At 46.9% G+C, this 20261-nt stretch overlaps 1 protein-coding gene across 1 annotated transcript in view; it reads left to right on the forward strand.

Annotated features, from left to right (window-relative positions):
• The first annotated feature begins 15155 nt into the window (after positions 1-15155).
• Positions 15156-20261, forward strand: part of KCNJ1 (potassium inwardly-rectifying channel, subfamily J, member 1) — a 10165-nt gene continuing 5059 nt past the window's right edge. The window contains exon 1 of the mRNA XM_010136731.1: positions 15156-15168. The gene's annotated coding sequence lies outside the window, so the exon portion shown is untranslated. The remainder of the gene's footprint in view (positions 15169-20261) is intronic.

The raw sequence follows: 20261 nt of genomic DNA on the forward strand, positions 1-20261 counted from the left end.
TTAAGAGGTGGGGGCTGTTAAAACCCCACGCACGGAAAGCAGCTCCTAAGGAAAAGGATCGGGAGAAGGCAGAAGGCACGCGTTTAACGGGGAGCACATGTGCACAGCTTCATGTGGGAACTCCTTCTTCCAGGCTGGACCAAAGGAATTTGGGAAAAGTGGGGAGAAGGATGGAGACCGTGGTTCCTCCAGAGCCCGTCACCATCCAGCTGCTGGAAGGGTCTTTGCTGACACAGTTGTGCTGCTTGCCTGCAATCCCCCTGTTCAGGGGATGCTCTCAAACCTCTCGGGTTTTTTCCTTTCTCTCTTTTTTTTTTAAATCATTTATACTTCCCTGCTGCCTCCCCAGCACAGTGAAACATCTCTTCTGAAAAGCAAATGTCAGGCCAGCTGCAGAGATGAGAGAGATCTGCCTGGTGGCTACAAGTTGCCTTCAGGCTTTGGTGACCTGTTCCCCTAACCCTGTCCTCCCTAATTCTCTGTTCCAGGACGACACCATCACAGCCCATCAGAAATGCTTTCACGGAAGATTTATGGTCAGCAAATCTTGTCAAAACCAAAGCACTGTACAGAAATGTCCCAGTACTGCTGGAACCTGAAAACAATTTTTCCCATGAATGGAAAAACCCCAGTGCTTTAAACAACCTTAATTTTTTTTTAAAGCTACACTATCACTGATGAAATACATCAGCATTAGAACGACATTTTTATTTTACTGTATGAACACTTTGCAACTTATTTGCATTTTTTGTTTTGAAACAGGAAAAAAATTGGACTAGTAGAACTTCCTGTAAATCAGAAAATCCGATTCCCAACTGTTTTAAATCCAGGATATATAACACTATTATGGAGGCTAGACGGGAAAAACACAAAGACACGCTAAGGAAAGGGAAATGGCTGTTTTTAATAGCCATAGTGCAGAGGGGACTGGGTTGAGAAGGCTCATCTCTCCACACACAGCACTTTTAACCAGTGTTCTTGTTCTCTGAGCCGATTCTGGTAGGAATCTAGAGCCAGACCAAGGACTTAGGCCTTCAAAAAACAAGAGTTTTGCAAATGTAACTTTGCATTTCCACTTGTTATTAGTTTCTATTTCCCCCCTCACCACAGTACGGGCAATGAGGCCAACCAGACTGGCCAGTGTGGCTCCACACGTGTTAGGAGAGTTCTGCCTCATCGAGGGTGCAGAGAGGGCTGAATTCAAACCGGCAGCAAAACTGTTTTCAGTGACAGGAGAAGGCATGGTAATAAACTCTTGATTAAACCCTATGACATTACATTAGATCTTCTGCCTGCTCATCAGCCTTAGAAATGGTCTTTCCAGCAATATTTATTTTGCCTTTTATTTTGATTGAATTTTTATGCTAGGAAAAGCTGTCCAGCCAGCAGCCCCAGAAGAACAGTCTCTGCCAGGCTGCAAAGCTGGGGTGACATGGTCAGCGTCAGGAGAAACCTCCCTGCCCACCTCCCACACGCGTCACCAGTGCATCCCAACCATGAAGCCAGTCAAAGGAGGGGACAGTGTTACCCCAGAGTGGGCTCACAGGTCATTTCTGTGGCAACCAGTTGCCCACTTTGAGCTACGCCATTGCATCACTTAGGCACAAACAACAGTACCATGTTTTGCACATCATAAATAAAACCATTTGCAGGTTTTGAGCAGTTTCTCCTGTCAGGAGGGAAACTCTGCTGACAGGCACTGCCATCTGCTGGCACCTCGTCCTTCCATCTGCTCACCAAAGTGGGGTACAGCGAGGGTTTACAGAGGGGAATTGGGATTTTCGCCATGTCCATTAATCCAGGAGGCTGCAGAAAGCCATTTCCCCCCCACCTCACATGTATGATTCAGCTGGGGAATAAAAAAAAAAAAGAGACCTCTCCCCTAATGAAACCTGTCAGTGATAAGCAGGCACCTAATTTTGACTGTATTCTCTCTGCCAACCCCTTATGCAATTACACAGGGCTGCGCATGCACCTCTGGCCAGATGTCAGCTCAGAGGTGAGCATGCCATCACGGCGCTGATCTGCAGATGCCACCCAGCACACCCCCACAGCGCACTGGTCCTGACCTGATACACCAGAGACCTTATGAAGCACAGCAAAGGCCACAGAGAAAAGAGCACTTGGCAGGGACGTACTTCAGTCAGTGTTAAAAGGCCTTTTAGGAGCCATTTATTTAATCACCAGAGAGGCAGGAACTTTTCAGGGGTTGGTACATGCATCCTGGTGGGATTTTTCTTCCTTATTCCCACGCTGTGCATCGCTTCACGTAGTATTCCAATTTGTACTGATTAAAGACAAGCCAGACCTGAAAAGAGTTTTTCAGCTGGGAACTACACTTCAGTGAGTCAGTGACATCAACATGCCCTTGCTGAGGTGGTTAAAAAGTTGTCAGTGACCTCACAAGTTTGACATACGTCAAAGAATCCCAGGTACCAGCTTGCTGCAGAAGATTTAACACCAGATTTACTGTTCGGGTTAGTACGTAAAAAAGTAAACTGTTGTTTTCCTGAGGTCTCTCAGGCTTGGGGATGGGATTCACCTTAGACAATGCCTTTAGGAGGGTCTAAACAGCCAGCGTTCACCAAACACAGTTTGGATTTTTGCTGGTTCCCATGGAACGCAGCAGAGCAGTCCAATTTCTGCGCTTTCATAGACCAAATGGGGAGGAACCTCCCTTAGCCTAAGGTTTCCCTGCACATAAAAGAGCCATCCCTCCGATGAGCACAGACTGGCCCATGACATTTATTACCCAAAGGGACAGTCTTCAATCAGAGCACCAGCGACAGAATCCGTGGCTTGCTCTAAAATCTGTGGAGGCTTTACGCGTATTGAGAGGAGAGGGAGCAACAATGCCTTCAGGGGGCTTTTTAATTTGTTGTGCAGTTTGATCTCTGGAATGAGAGATGTCTCTTCCCGTTTGTCAACCATTAACCCACCATCCCACTAAAGGAAAGCAGAGTTGTACGAGCCAGTGCTGCAAACGGTGTCTAAGAGCGTCTCGCCCACCTCCACTCTTCCCTGGTGCTCTCGCTGAACAGAAGATGAGCTTTCAAGTAAAGCGCTGAGACTCTAGATGTGACAGTCACCCACTCTGTCTCAACTTCCTTTTGTGTTTTGGGGTTTATTCAACCCCCAAACTCAAAACGGAACAAGGGAAGGAAAAGTTTCTGCAATAAACCTGAACTCCTCTGCCTGGGTGGAGGGTGTGCGGAGGAGTCTGCTCCCCATGCGCTTTGATATGATAATGAGGAGCTCCTGCTAACCAGGGAAGCAGACAGCTCTTCTCACAGCAACACGGGGCTCTCCCCTAGCGCCGCTTTCCGCCAGCCAACACACATCCCCAGTCGTGGCTCTCTCAACTTCTGCACTGTGCACAAACGTGTTAGTCCAGATCTTACTGAACTGCTCTTATAAATTAACTCTAATTAAGCTCTTGTTTTGCAGGTGCAGCAGCAGGACCTAAGGCTGAAGGGCACCCAGAGACTACACTTGCCATCGAGGCCCTTGGTAGCCACAGGGCTAGAAAACACTGGTGAGGGGGACAAACCTCCTGCGCATGGTAAGAGACAGACAGAGCCAACAACTCCATCTAACTATGAGAACCTACCGGGATATTTAGCTGATTCCATGGGATTCCAGAAATATCTTTGCATGAGAGTGACAGACGAAACTTTGCCTTTGGGCACCAGTAAGAGTTCAACCAAAGACCGGCGTGTGCACTTGAACTCCTGGATCATTGCTCTCTGTGAAACAATCATCCACCGAATGTCACCAACCAGCACAATTCAAACCAGTCACTTCCAGCATCTTCTGTGGTTACTTGGCAGAAAGCACAAGCTACGGGGCAAAAATAATCTCCTGAAGATGGATTGTAGGCAATGAGCATCAGCACGCAGAGTTTGACTGACATCTTGTCACACTGTTTGAAATCCACCCGTCGGACTCAAAAGCAACTCAGCGTTTGTTACAGCAGGTCTCACACGTCATCGCTCTGGGTTCACTTCAGGATTCGTTTCAGCTCTACTCTGGCTGCAGAAAAAGTGACGCCCACTGACTCTAATGAAGTCTCTTTATTAGTGTTTAATCTCGTGTGTGTGTGTGCCTGGCAGCAGGCTGGCAGCCCCGGGGACAAAAGGCCTCTATTTAGCCACAAATGGGTACTGTGTGGGCAGCCTTCCCCAGCGCTGCCCCTTCCTCACACCGCAAGTGTGCTCAGGTGACAGGCAGAGCACCTCGGGAGCCAGAAGGCCCCATTAGAGAGACTAACCAGCATGATAGATTAGCTGGTAATGCCCAGGCAATTAACCCTTGGCTTCTCTCTTCCCATTAGTGTTGGCTGTGGTGGGGCTCAGAGCATCATCCCTTGCGATGTGACTGAAGTCACGAGGGACTTGAAGCTTCGGTCACAGGTAATCCTGGCTGGACTGGAAGGGTAATGGGAGGGTCCGTAAAAGAACCAAAATGTGAACCAGCTGCCATAAAGGAGTAGCAGAAGGGTTGTTGCCCACACACGACCCTGTCTCCACACTCCTTTCCCCTGCAAGGCCTGGAAGTGCTCTACCAGGGGCATTTTTTTTGCTTTATCATAATTCCAGTGCTTAAGCTAGGCAGTAGATCTCCTCTGCAATTATTCTTTCACAGGCAACAGCCCTTCAAGCCAATCTCTGAGATGCATCTTACTACAACAACTTCTGAGGAGTCATTAAGAGCAAAACCAATAGTTCCAGTCTTCCCCAAAGGGTCCACGTGCAGCCAGCAATCTGCACAGACGGGTTAAATTCAAGAACCGTACTTGCTTACCAGAAACCCCAGTGACAGTTAGGTACCTTCTGAGCTCTGGATTCCCACATAATTTCCTAATGTTAGGAAGATTTTCTGCAGTTTGAGTCATTTGGGAGCTTAAGAATTTCTAGATTTCTTTTTTTTCCTCCCAGACCTTGCAGCAGCATTTAATATTTATAAGGAATTCCCTGCTTTGGTAGCAACAACTGACAGTTACGAAAAATAAGTACACTATAAAATGCATTAATATTTTAAGTCTGCTAGATGACGATATTTCCAGCTTTTGCCTGACTGGTTGATATTTAGTTCAAGCAAGTAACTGACAAAAGGAAACATATCTAGAAGGGAAAGCAGAGGGTATATGGGAACTTCCAACAGCGGCAGTAAAAGATTTATCCATGTTTACACAATAAATCAGCAGCAGAATCAGGAAAAGAACCAGCCTTCTGGTTTCTACTCCAGCCACTTATTCAGGGAACCACACTATTGTACTCACAGATATTGCTATAGGATTATGAAGTACATGAATAAAGCTTTCCCCATCCTCTGAATAAAACCTTTCCCAGCCTCCAAAGAAAATGTTCCTCATTCCCCAAATAAAACCGTCCCCATCCTCCAAATCAACTGGTGAGATTGTGCTGAATCGAGGCTTTGCCACAAAAATGCGAATAACTCACGTTTAATGATGCAATGGAGAGAAAAAGATAAATCTTGGTCCTGCTGTAATAAAGTGCCTTTTTATGAGCACTCCTGTTGCTGCCTGACAACACTGGCCGTGCTCCAAGTCTGTTTACTGTGCCAGCACGTCTGTGTCCCTGACTCCTGGCGCATCTGCACATTTTGTTCTTGGCATATTTGTATCTATGAATCCAGCTGACCTTGAAACTCTCATCAGAGGGGGAAAAAATAATCAAAATGCAGCAACCAGAAAGCCACCCCCCCACAAAGTCCCCTATATATTTCATAGTTGTTATCAGAATATTTTTCCTCGGTTCGCTTTGCAGAGATGACAGTCAATAACACTGAAAATGTTTTTACTGTTCCCAGAGAGGCTTGTTCAGAGTAAAACCAAAGGAAATTAAAGACCTATCGAGCAATCCCCTGATACAGGTTCATAAATATAAAACTGCAGGCAGCGACTGGCTGAAGCACTAAGGACAAAATGAGCTAAAACTCTTTGACTTGGGTCCCTCCGGTCCTGCCTGCCCCGTGTTCTTACCGTGCAAGGACACGGGGTGGATTCCCTCCTGCTCATTATCGCTGTGTGTCACATCCAACAGAGAGGATGAAGCGTTTGCTGTGGGACTGACGGGCTGCTGTGACACGCCTCTAACAGGCATCTCCCTGAGCCCACAGCTGGAACGGCTCCTTTCCCTCAAGCAGCGGACTGGGGTGTGATGGGACACACCTAAGGTAGACGATGCTACAGGCTGTGATCTAGATTCCTAGAAAATCGAGCGGTGCAGACGCCTGCTATGCAGTCCTGCCAGACCCTGTCCCTGTGCATGGGGCTGTCGTGGCAGAATGACTTTTGGGGAACCCTGAATTGTAAGACCTTCCTTATAGCGTTTCCCAACCTGAAAAACAAAGAGATGAGTTTTGCTTTACTAAACTATGACACAGCTCAGTGACGAGGGCCTTGCAGGCAGTCCCGACTGCGCTGCTGAGAGACAAATCAGGTTCTCTGCAACCTTCAAAATTCTCTGGAGTCGTGCTGGATTCAGGGACGCTGCTCCCTCACATGCTGTAATTTGTGCGGTAGCATCTCAAAGCCGCAGCAGAACTGTTGGATTTACCTCACAGCCGTTCCTTTCCGGTTGGATTTGCCTGGGGCTTATCCTTTGCCCCTCCACGCAGCAACTCCAAATTTCAGATCTGCCTAGTGCTCAAATTGCACAAGAGAAGATGCTTTGCCCAAACGGATGGAATTTACTCTCGTTATGAAATTCATCCGCTGTTTGATATGTTGGAGCCCGAGACTAAGGAGATCGGTGTAATCTCAGGCCATTCTAAAGCTTTCTCAGCGCCCGATACAGCCACAGAAATAACTCAGGCAACGGCGAGTCACGCTGCTCTCTGCTGTAAGAGCAGGCAGAGGGAATTATTGACTGCATTTCCCAGAATGTACCAGTGCAAATGAGGCATAACACCAGAACTGTAGACATGTCAAAAAGCGTTAAAATGACTTTTCCCAGGAAATATGATGCCATATGGACATGCTCTTTGTTCTGGTGAGGCTTCTTTCAGTTCCCCGGGCTTTTCGATGTCATAACGCTTTCCAGCACGATGACTGGGTTATGTCATCTCGGCACTTAAATTGCCCCGGGCTGTGGTGTTGCCGCACTAACGGCACCGCTGGAACTTGCAGTCTCAGTGCCGTCCCATTCGCAGGGAATTGATTCATTTGTGCTGACAGCCCACATACACCTTGTCAGACAATAAAGTTATTGAAACTGAATTGCCAGATCGTTGCTTTGGGTGATTTATCCAGGGCTTATTCAGCAATCTGAGCCAAGAAAGCTCCCTCGTGTACCTAGACCAGATGTTGTTCTCATCTGAACTCTGTTAAATCTGAGCTAAAGCTACCAAAGCCAACAGACGTGTAGCGCTGCTATCACCCTTGTTTCAACACGGAGCTACATCCCCTCTGCGTCCACCCCATCCCAAAAAACATCAGCAGCAAGAACCACAGCTGGCCAGAAAGTCCAGCCTCTCCGATTCCACCTGCTTGCTGTGCAAAGTGATTTGGGCATATGAGAAAAGCTTGACTGACTGTTTTTATTAACGGTGCTGGCCCTAATTTAAAAGGAAGGTGGAGCTTTGTGGTACTCAGGCGTGAAAATGCTAACAGAGGTGCTTTGTACCCAAAGCTTCACCTTCCTCCCGCGTTCTTTCTGTTTTTAAGCACAGACCCAGCATTTCCCTAGCACTCCCAGCACAGGCCAGCAGAGGGGAGTGGGCACCCACAGCGTTCTCCACCCTCCTGCCCATTGCCGGGGGTGAAACAGCATTTCACCGAGCATCCTACTCATGAGAAAGTCCAAACGGTTGAGCACGAACAGAAACTTTACCAAAATAAGGTCCTTCCCCACCTCTTTTTCACAGAAATGACACGTACCAGTGCTAGGCGAGGACTATATGAGGACTAAATCTGAGCTGACAGTTTAGAAAGTACTTGCGAGTTACTGTGCACAACGAGTGTGATGTGGCACATCTACCATCTGCAGAAAAGGCTGTGCCACATTCAGCTCGGCGTGGGTGATGGAGCTCTCCAGAAGATCTGACTACGAGAGATGGCGTGGCACTGCCTGGGCATAAACCAACCTCCTCATGGTTCTGTGGAACTAGACGTGACAAAAACACATTATAAAGGGGAAACTGAGGCACAAAGAGACTTCAGGATACACTGGTTTTCCAGCCTGCATGTTGAGCCTTACATTCACGAAGACACTGAGCGGTTTCGCTGCTCGTGCAAAGCTAGCAGATGTGGTAACAGCTCTCTGCTATCAGGCCTGTTCTCACCGCCCTCCTGAGCGACTCGCTTTGATGGGTTCACTCATCTGTAAAACAGTCATTCTTTACGTGGCTATTTCTAACGTCCTGACCTTCAAAACTGCGGCCCAGGGTTTTTGCACGATCGTCTAGTGAATGTACTTCTGCAAAGAGAGCACGTAGCTGAGGTACCTGCAGTTCTTTGCTGGGGGGGGAAAAAAAAGAAACAGGATGCTTCCTATTTTTTCCTTTTGATAACAGCAACCAGACACAAAATCAAAGCCAACTTTTCTGGGGACAACGTGATACTGTCAGCCCACTCCACTGCCCCTAGAAACAGGGACAAAGTTACCACCCAGCTCTGTCATTGCTGCCGGTACGGGGTCAGTGGTGGATTTGCCGGCAGGACTGTATTCCTCCTCTTGGGAAAGAGCTGAATAAACAATCGCCGCACACAACTGCTCACTTCCTTACCCTGCCTGACCCCGTGGGCTCCCTCCAGCCCATTAGCTGCAAAGGGAATGCAACAGAGCTCCGATTCTTTCCAGCGATACGCTCTCAGCTTTCTTCGTGACTCCCATAAGAGACCGATGCCTGACTTCAGAGGGTCGGGATATCAAACCTGGCTTTCTACCTCGCTTTGCCTTTCTCTGCCTTGGTTATTATCTGTGAAAAATAGGATGGCGACTGCTTCCTGTATCTTTCTCTTGCTCCCCTGCGTTCCGAAAGAGAGGGTGAATCTCATTTATTAATGCTGAGAGGGGCCATGGAGACTTGCAGATAAAAAGAATCAACGTGAAGTGGAATATAATGTTCTACCTTGCAGAAAGCTTCTGCTTTACTCTTTCTTTTCAAAGCACCTACTAACATCGCTAAGCAACTGCGGTATTGTCTGAAATAAAAACAGTAATAATAATCAAACAAACCAATGCCGAGTCTAACAGTCTGTAAATGCAGCTGGGGGCTGTCAGGCAATGAGACAACAGATGGAATGGATTCCCAAAGCTGGAGGAAAGAGAAGGCTAAAATGGTCGGTCGTCAGTCGACCCACGAAGTAAACTCTGAGATACATCCCAAGGCAGACACGACCACCATCCAGAAGGTCCTGCCTCAGAGGACACCAGGGGCATGGTAATATTTGGGAGCTTCTGAGGAGCAGCAAGGTCAACACATTAGTTGTCAGGGACCTTAAAGAATGGCAGTACAAGGGATGGACACTGCTGCGCGAAGATTATTTATATAGAACTCGTACCTTCTTCATCTGCAAAGTACAAAGGGTGGAAAAAACTGAGGCACAGGCAACAGACTTACCTAAAGTTCAAATTTGTTTCTCCAGAGCTAAAGTTCATATTCTGTTCTCCAGAAACTGAGGTTTGCTGGTGATATTTCACACAGCCCCAGAAAGGTGATGGCAAGTACAACATACCCTGTTCGTGCAGCAGTCAGGAGATGGTCCCCATGCACGTACGCCTGGCTGCTCAGCCCGTGCCACCCCGCTCCTCGTGGAGCTGTGGGGTTTGCTCACACAAGCAGGATATCACACGCTCCAGGAAAAGCCTTGGGCTAGACACATCTGTGCTCACAGCAAACCCAGACCCGACAGCCTCAGGGGCTCTCAAAGGTCGGTGTAGGGACAACACCTCGAGACCAGCATTTAGAAACATCTCATGCCCTTGAGAACAACTAAACTTCCATAAACACCTTCTTAGAGCTTACAGGAGTGTGTTTGTTTGGAAAACAAACAAGAGAGGAGACACGCAGAGGATGAAATGAAGTGTGATCCCACTGTAAGGCTTCATACCACTTGACTGATCACAGCTCAGAAAAACCTTGTCAGAGCACAGCGTGTACCTGAGGCATCTGTGCTCCTTCTAACAAATTAATAGACACTGTCACTGAGGTGTGCAGGTCGCTGTTCAGAGCAGTTATTAGTTTTGTAGCGTCACACGTATTTTCATTGCAGATTGACTTAGGAGTGAGCGAAGAGACGGAGCAAGGTGACAAGGACACAGCTACCAGGGTAAGAATACGGTGCTTTCTATCAATACAAGCCTTACATGTCCGACACCGTCGCAGCCAGCTCGCGCTCCAGTGGCTGGACAGCCTGTGCTAAACCCCCGGCTTGCTGCCACCAGCAGGGAAAGAAGTGCCTTTGTTGCAGTCCACCCGTGCCCTACATTTTCAGGGGAAGTAAGGACTTCTCTGGCACTGACCTCCCCTGCCAAAGAGCTGAATTACAAATAAATACAAGTAATGAGCTTTGCTCCTTCCATGAGGAGTTGGCATCATTTCCTCCAAGAAGAGAGTTGCATAAGCCCAGCCTTCCCCACGTGGCATCCCCAGCAGAGGTGTTCTACTGTGCGGGCTTGCCAGGGGACCAGGGGGACCCTAGGCCACACTGTTTCAGGAAATGTTTACTGCAGGTGTGCTGTAAGAGCACAGCAACTCAGAGGGCACCGCACCCTTGTCACTGGTTCTCTGTGCTTTCAGAAAAGTCACAGAAAAATTATGTGAACGAGTCTAAAGGACACAAACCAACCCATCACTGGGCAGCCAGGTTTCCCCTCATGCTATGAAGTCACACAAAACATTTAACTCACACAAAATGAGATAGAACTGGAAGAACGGACTCATCTCTCTGGGGATGAGTGGAAAAAAAGTCACGATGGATTTCAAATCCCTCCCCATGGTGAGCACAAAGTCAGTAAGCCTGGGAGGCGGCCAGCCCAGCTACACCGAGGTTAATGAATAAACAACTGCCTGCAGTACTGTTCTTAAAATATGTAACTTTGATTACATCTCAGAGAGACCTCCTCTCCCAGAAATAACCATTCCAAAAGATAAAGGCATTAAATCTTTTTTTTCGTTGACAAAACAGAGATTATCAACATTATACAGAAAACCAGGCTTTTCAAAGAGGACTTGCTTTTGTTACAGAAGATATCAACTTCATTGTGGAAAACAACACTGAAAAACAAAAAAAAATTGTAAATAGAGCAAGGGATATTCTGAAAATGTTGTTTCCCCCCTTTCTTCTTTATGGGAGATGCAGGAAACAAGGAAGAAAGCTTAGGAAAGGGGAGATGGCTGTGAATGAGGAGAGCTGGGAATATTACCCTAGGTGAAAAAGGCTTGGACGTGATGATTTGAAAGGTCTCTTCCAGCCAGAACGATTCCGTGAATGGAATAATCAGTTTACCAGGAGTGTCTCAGGTGATTTTGGCTGTCCGGCATGAGACAACACAACAGGCAGTCATTTTGCAGTGTACTTTGTGGGAACCTTGGCCATTTAAGACGTCTCAGACAGAGCACCTTGGAGTCATTTGTCACTTGTGAAAATCTAGGTCATTTACTCCCCTCCTCCTGCTCTGCCTTTTTTTTTTTCCATGCCAAATATAGAAGGAATTTTCCAGCTTCAGACTGAATAAAGTGGTTAATTACACTCTTCCCTAAAAACCTGCTATTGAAATTCATTCGGGGACTTTCTGAAAGCTGTAAAGCTATTCTTTTTTATAATACTCTTTTGACATGTCTTAGAGGAAAAAGGAAGAAAGCCCATTTGCTTTTAATTTCTCAGTTTTGAGGATAATATTTAACAGAAGTAAATCCCTTAAAGGGCTCAGTGATGCTCTTTGAAGCTAGTGGGGAAAAAAATCCCATTGAGTTTCATGTCAGGAGAACCTGCTTGCTGCTTTGAAAAACAATGTTAAACAATCAGCAGTGTGTTGTGTGATGCAAGGAAATTAATTTGTGCCATCGTGAAGTGCCAGTGAAAAGGACAGGATTCCTGCGTGTATAAAAATAACCGGATTATTTCAGAGTATGCCACACCAATTAGCTCCTGGGAAAGGTACCTGGAGCAATTCCCTTGTCAGTTCCTGGTGCGATAAAAGTCTGTATGTGTTGGTATCACAAACATGCGGAGGGGAACCAGTGCTGCTCGAGCATTATCACATTCACTATTAATGAGCTATTAGAACAATGGGATGGTTAATAACAGAGCTTAATTCCCTCTGTCAGTGCTTTGTTTTCAGAACACTCTGGGGCAAACACTCGCATCACTGAGTCGCAAAGCTCCTCTTGGTTTCAGCTGTGTGAACAGATCTGGCTCTGCACGGAACACCCAAATCCTGTTCCCAGCCTCCCCAGACACTCAGAGGATCCTGCCCGCAGAATGTCCTCCACCCGCCCCTGTAGCTGGCTAGAAGCACTGGGTTCTTCCTGCTGTGTAACCCAGGGGAGATCAGCTTCCAGGCTGGGGATTTTAATGCTGAGGGTAGAACTCCTTGATTTACAGCAGACCTCCAAAAGGTGGGGACAGAAACTGCTCCAGCCCTCTAAATTCTCTCTCAGCTGATGGAGCAGGATGGGCACCACTACACGACAACACATCCTTAGATGCCCGTCACAGAGCAAGAAGAAAAACCTCCTGAACACGAGGGGGAACCACAGGAGTTAGCTCTGTTATGGGAACTGTCAAGAAGCATCTGGTTGTTTCCAAAGCCACATGAAAGGAAAAGGCCTGATCCTCACAAGCACTCAAGACACCCCTGTTGTACTGGTAGGATGGGACAAGGGACTCAGATGTAGGTGACAGTAAGAGTAACATCAGCTGCTTCAGGTAATATCGCACTATTTTCCCTAACTTTGGCAGCTCGGCTCTTCCGCTATGTGTCCCACCCATGCAGCAGCCATTCCTCTGCCTTTCTCGCACAGTATATAAACCGAGCCACAACGTTAATGAGCCATTGCATATAGATGAGCTGGCAACCAGTCTGAGCTGACACAGCCACTCATAAAAGCCAAAGAGGGCCTTGGGCTCTCTTCCTTTGAGGCAGAAGCTGTTGGACCAAGGTACTGTGGAAATTCCATGGTCTAGGGGAACAAAGCCGGGCAGCTTTTTCTCCCATCTCCCTTCTGTGGTCATCTTTACTGCTTACGAGGCAAGGTAAGAGGCTCAATGCCATGCTCTTTTCTTGATAGCTGACTGAGAAAATCCACAATATTTCTAGAGAGACTCTCCCTTCTGTTTCCTTGTCACCTAATGACTACAGCAAGGGAACCAGAGAGTCCTTTTTTGTGGAATGGGATGTTTAGATTCTAGTCTGCTTACTGGCTTCCCTTTCCTTGGGCATCCCTCTTGATAGTTCTCTGCTTCAGCTTCTGCTCCCATAAAACAGGCTAGAGAAAACCTCGTCAAAAACCCCTGCTCATGCTGCAGCCACCTCAGATACATGAGGCAGAAGACAGCTGTTCAGGCACTACTCTTCTCTGGGAATGCTGGACAGGCCACAAAGCATGGCCCTGGAGATGAACTAGGCTGGTATAAGCTGATACAAGTTCACAGCATCTTGGCTGCTGTGCGGTAACCACAAGTCCTGTTGTTTTAACCCCGTGTTAGTACCAGCCAGCCTGTCTTCACCTCACAGTCGCTCAAGGCTAAGCATGTGCATCTGGACAGTTAACGAGTCGCAGCTAACGATTTTCACAGCTATACCTGAAGTCCAGCTTGTTTCAGTTTCACAGCAGCAGCATCCCCCTGCCTTCAGATGCACCAAGGTGCTCGGAGGCTACGCTAACGAGTTTCTCAAAACTACTGTTACAAACAGTAACCACCCTGAAATCATCTTCCCTTTTGGGCCTGACAGCATGTAGCGCACGCTTCACTTCCTTAATCTCACAGTCAATTACTTTTCTCAACCCTTATAAGCATCAGCGAGGAAAAAGAAAAAAGCTGCATATGTGTTAGTAATAAATTTAAAAATCAGGGCACACCACTTAAGGGTTGACTTGTCAGAAAATGGTAATTAAAAGCGTTCCAGCTGACAGTGCCCCTTTAATGAATTATTAGTAACATTCTCTGAGAACATTTGATGAAAGACACCATAAGAGTTCCTACTTAAACCAATTTTCTGCATGATGCAACAAGAGAGGGAAAGTCTCCATTATAGAATCAAATTATGAAAATAAAGTCATGGTTTGAGTGGTCAGGAAGTACCAGGTGCCCCTTCTGCACCGACAGCCTCTGTTTCCCATCCCACAGGCTTTTCTAGAGATGCTCGTCTAGTAACTGCCCGTATTTTCTTCAGTTCTGCTAAAAAAGCTCAGTGAGGTGTTACATAAAAGAGTTTGGGTCATCACCTTCTCTTAACAAGCGTTGGACTGGGACTGACCTACTCAGTTTTAGCACAGACACAGCAATGCCCAGGGACTGATCCTTTCGGCCGACACCACACCAGAGGCTTCTGAGCAGTGGGACATGTGTTACTCCAGAACCATTGCTCGTGCTGGGCAGCAGCAGCACCAAGCTCACGCTCCTTCTGCGCCCATCTTAGGGGTGCCTTTGCCCAAGAACCTTGGCACAGGCTGATACATCTGATTAGAGATAATACCAGCACAGTTTGGGCTGACCCCGCTTTGCCATGCTCCTGCTGAGCTGAACGAGGTGGCGCAAAGTGCACGGGTGAGGTACTGGAGTTGGATTGAAAAGCAGACAGCAAGGAGCTGGGGGGGAGCATCTGAGGACATGGAAACATGGCCCTGTTTACTGGGAGCAATGTGCAGAGTGGGGAAGGATGAGGGCAAAGGGCACTAAGCCTTAATCATGGATTTGTATTTGGGTGTAAAGGGGACGGGGAGCTGGGAGGTGGTGAGGTAGGTGGTGGAAAGAGGCTCCCATACCTCATTTCCTGAGTCTCTTGCTGGTTTCCAGCTCCATCCAGATCTGATGTTTGTGCTTGACTGTTGCAGGAGAAATGTAACAAAGAGTAGCTCTGGGAACTCACGTTTCTTGGCCGAAGTTCTGTAGACCCAGCTCTATAGTGGTAAGTGGTGATATTCTGGGATGACTGGGTGGTTCTTAAAGGGGGGTGGTCCTGGTGAAAGCACTTTGCAGCCAAAGCATCCTGCACCTCAAAGCTACTCCTGTGTTTCAGCTGCTATCAGCATCGCAGGATACAGCTACTGGGGTCTGAATGGCCACCCTGTTGGGAATGCTTGCTAATAGCAAGAGAGAAAACGAGGAAGTTAATCTCACTTTGCTCTATTATTATAGGAGGTTTTTAAAAACTAGTTGATACCTGAGGTAAGAGCATCCACTTTTGAAAGTAATTTAGTCCCGGGTTCAAATTAGGGACTTAAGAGAAGTGGAAACTTAATTCGAAATAGGACTCTTGGTACCTAGAGCTGCTTCTGTGGCTGAAGATACAGGTAAGTTTGAGAGGAGTAACTGGATGGAAACAATTCACCTTGAGATGCTGGTTTCTGAGGACTGGGAGGGACTCTGAGGCACCTGAGCTACTAAAGTGGGCACTTCATTAGGCTGGTGGAATGAAATGACACCGTAGGAAAGTCCAACAAGAATTAAGCTCCTAAATGAATGGGAAAGATGTAACCTGTGCAAGTTAAACTCTACCTTCCACTGGAAATGAGGCAGTAGGTTATTTGTAAAGGTTATCTAAAGAATTCAACGTTCTTCTCGCTTTTCTGTCTGGTTTTGTTTGGAACATAAGGACCTCCTGCAGGAGACACATTAGATGCTGAACAATAAGCAGAAAGAGCCACCAGGCACTTGGTGATGGTGTAATTTAAATACAGACTTGCACAGTGTGGGAACTCATAATAAAGCTACCCTTAAAGACCTTCATTTGCAAAACTATCTGCAAATCGGCTTAATATTGGTCCACCTCAGAAAGCCATAGAATATTTCTCCATTTCATTCCTTGCTGAGAATATTAAGATATTATGCACACAGAAGCTTCTCTTAGATAACAAAGGAATTTCTGTCGAGATAGAAACCGAGCTCTATTCCTTTTACATTCTCCTAAAATCTGAGCTCTGTTACAATTCTGACTGCAGCAAGGTGATGCTGCGCTGCCAGCCCACAGCACCACAGTCAAGAGGTCTCAGCGCTTTCGGCAGCTGTTGAATTTATCCACCTGACACCCCTCAGTTCCGCTTCCAGCTTAGGAGTAAGTGGGGAAACACACACAAAAGGGAGAACATTTGCCCCATAGCATACGAAAAATAGTGACACTGAGCTCAGGTATTTGGAGTCTCTGGAGAACACCTAGGTCCTGCAGCCAGGAGCCACCCTATTAAGGGAGATAATGGGTTGAGGCACTATATACTCACCAAGTATTTCTTTTTTGCTGTGAAATAGCAAGGAATAGGGCGTGCTGAATACTGCTCTCTGACCTCGGTAATAAGTTGATTTAATTGGATTTGATTTTTCCAATGTAACATCTCAAGTCAGCCATAAACTCTGGAATTAGCATATCACATCTCAGCACCGGAGAGATTTTAAAGTAGCGTGAGGAGATGAAGTCCATGCCCAATGAATTTCAAATTACACCGAGGATGAACTCAGCCATATGCATGTCAGACTAAAACTGTGCAGGCTCTGAGTGCACCGAGCAGCACAGTTATTAATGGCTTACATTCGCTATTAGGAATGCAAAGTAGCTGCTTTGCACCCGGCTTGTTCAGACTTCTCTTCACATCAATGACCCATGTGACGGGTCAATAATTCACTCAATGCACACTGAAAGCCAAGAATGTCTTGCAAGTCAATTACACTTATAGAAATAATTAGGAACACAAAATTAACTGAAGGATTGGAATAGAAAAACTCTGTTGGCAAACTCCTGCATAGCCCAGGGAAAGCAGAGTCTGCTTCTGCCTTTAGATTATGCAGTTGGTGCTCCCCAATACCTTCAGAGGACACCTGAAAGCAGAAATTAGCCTTAAAAGGGGCAATTTTGAGCTTTATTCTTTCAGAGGATAGTCAGGTACCTGTATAACAAGAAGCTATTTGCTTCCTGCAGGAGATGTGAAGGCAAATAGCTGCCTACTGAGATTTGATCCTCAAGATTTCCTTCCAAAATTTGTTAAGCTTTTGTGGCATTTGGTTGTAATAAGTCACAGGAACATTTTAGAACTAGGGACAGACAAAATTGGCTTCATCAGACCTTGTAAGAAAGAACACGAAAATCTTTCAAACTACCGGGGTCTGATGCTCTTCTCAACTGATTAAACACGCAGCATCAGCCAACGAGCGCCAATCCTCCTTGCAGCTGCTGTGACAGGCTTGCACAGGCCCAGCGAGCAGAAAAAGGAGCACGGAGGATCAACAGGGTGAGAAGGGCTGAGTAATAAGCAGTAGAAAATTTACACTGCATGGAGCCTTTAATCATTGGAGACTGAGACATGCAAAGCCAGGAAACTGCTTTACACCCAGGTCAGTGATAGAAACAGTGATAGAAACAAGGGTAGAAGATCTCAAACCACTTTGTGAGCGATGGCTCTGTTCTGGGAACGTTTTGGTTACTGCTGAAGCAACATGCTCCTCCAACAGGGCAGGACAGCCCAAAAGCTGCTCTATAACAACACTCCGTGTCATGAAAAACCATGTCTCCACGTTAAAATTGCCTCACAGTCACATGTAAAGCAGCAGAATTATTTGTATTTCCTTTGCAGACAGGGAACATGATTTAGGAAGGATTGGAAACAGCCCGAGACCACAGTCAGGACAACAGCTCGACACCTGCCTGTTCCCAGGCCAAGGAGCCTTACTTTCTCCTCTTCATGTCCTTAACCATTTCAGGTTCAGGTGCAGCTGCAGAACACAGCTACCATCTGCCCTGGTAGATCTCCAACTCTACTCTCGCAATGTGAGAAATGCTCAGGGCTGGGGTTCCCAATGGAACCCAGAAAAGTAGGGATTCTAATCCAATTTATCAAATTGGTGTGACAGACCTATTGATGCGGCTCTGGTTGGCTTATTGGCAGCAAATCAGCACAGTGGATTTTCTGCCACTTTAGAAATTAAAGTCACCCTGATAACCACAGAAGACTGGGATGCCAAAATTACAGCCTAACTTATGGTGAGGACAGCTTAATGCTACACGAAATCATTCCCAAGCTGCTGACTAGGACAAGGACCACGACACCGTTTACCCCACTGCTATAAGCGATGAAACCACCGTGTGTGATTCATACCATGAGTTACCCAACTGACTGCACAACCTTCACTTTCCTGCTTGGGTTCCTTCAGCACTGCGCGGAGGGCACAGCTTCACGCTGTTCTTGTGTGCCGAGTAAGAAAGAACCTTCTTCCCACCACACTACAAGCTGTTGCAACAGTGCTGAGTGTTTTCTGTCAGCAATCTGGGTCCTTCTGGGTGGTACAAAGCCACTATCAGTCTAAATTTACTGCCACTTTGGAAAGGGAGAGTGTATATGCATGGAAGCTTTTCTACAACGAGGTGATGCTGAGTGCTGAGATACCTCGAGATTAGATGCTGGAGCGGGGTCAGGACTGCCAGAGCGCTGGCTTTGGGCTCTCTTCTAGCCGTGCCGCCGGTGCCCCAGCCAGCTGCCTCTCGGTTCTGCAGAAAGCCCTTTTGCCACCCTACACTGGTGACTGAGGCTTGACATTGCCAACCTGCAGAACCAAACCACAAGTTAATGATTCAACCCCTTAAATACTTCAGCAAAGAACAACAAAATGAGAGACCACGCAGAACGGGCTCACATGACTCTGGCCATTTCCCCTGGGACTTTTACAGGGGGTGTTCAGGCTGCTTTGCCTCCCCATCCCACATTTACTGCAGGGTAGCGCTTTGGCTGCAGAGAGCTTCTGCAAGGCGAGAAGCTCATCACATATTTAGAGCTCAATGCTTTTTTCTGGCAACAGAGAGGAAAAGCAGCCAGCCAAAACCTGCCTCTCTCCTCCAGAAAGTTTCGACAGAAAGCAAAACCTTTTCCAGATTTCTCAGTAATTCAGAATTAATTCTCTTAAAGTAGAATACAAAACCAGCAAAACACTGTAGGTGAGGTAAATCTCTAATTTTTCTTCACAACAACGTATCACACACAAGCTCGCTGCGATGAGAATTACCTGGGGGGGTGGACGTTGCCTAAAGAAAAAAACCCCGAAAGACACGATTTGCTTGAGAAATAATTTCTCCCAGAGAGCCATTTCCTATTGAAAATTTAATATTTTCAGTGGAAACCTAGTTGTCTGAAGACAGAAATAGTCCTGCTGGAAATCCTGCTGGAAGGACAGCCCAGCTCCCTCTTCTCTCTTCTCCAGAGGGAAGACACTCAGCATGACCGCACATCTCGTGATGCGCCCTGAGGTCCAAGCTGATCACCCGCTGCATGGGAGTTCTCTGCCACAGCAGAAGGTGCTATGGGAGATACAGTCTAGCCGTGGAATTTGTCTGGCACTCAATATCAAGGCATGCCGTTTTCCTTAGTGTCCATGAAGTGGTCATCGCTGGAGAGTGCTGGCTTTGTCTAGACAGAGCTCTGCCGTGTCTCCAGTACGCTGCAGAAAGGGAGTGACTGTGGGGCAGGGCTGGCCTCTTGCCTCCGCGGCACAGAGGGCAGGAAGAAATGCTGCTGCTGTAAATTTGCGGATACGAGACGTGTCCTTTGGCCTCCAGTCAGCTGAAGCCTTTAGACTCTCTCCCCCAGTAAATGCAGCCATGGATTAATTTTGTGTGCAGCACTAATGACAAGATTATTAATTGCTAACAAGAACAAGTAACATCTTCATTGCCGTAAATCCTTTATTTATACACCTAAAGTATTTTCACCTCTGAGGACCCAAACACTCCTAAGCTTTCAGAAAAGTGATTTGCTCGAGTCTCCACTGCTGCAGCGCCTGCTTTTTCATTCATTAGCCTGTGTTCTCAGGAATGAATTCTTTCAAGTATTGTTTCAAGTCAGCTTCGTCTTTCTCATATCACTGCTAGGGTGGCTGAGACAACCCTGGTTCACCCAGTTTAAGAGACAGAAGGATGAAACCTCTTTATCTAAAGAGGAAAGTTAAGAGTGCAAGAGGGCTTCTTTGGGTAGTCACATAAGCCAGCGTGCTTACAGGAGTCTGAGGTGAACAACTAAAGATATTTCAAGTTCACTGGGGATATTACGAACTAACAACCCATGGGCAGGCACCACTCTGCCACTCCTGCTGA

This window comes from Buceros rhinoceros, unplaced genomic scaffold (genome assembly GCF_000710305.1).
Source record: "Buceros rhinoceros silvestris isolate BGI_N320 unplaced genomic scaffold, ASM71030v1 scaffold9370, whole genome shotgun sequence".
In the NCBI taxonomy this organism is placed as follows: domain Eukaryota; kingdom Metazoa; phylum Chordata; class Aves; order Bucerotiformes; family Bucerotidae; genus Buceros; species Buceros rhinoceros.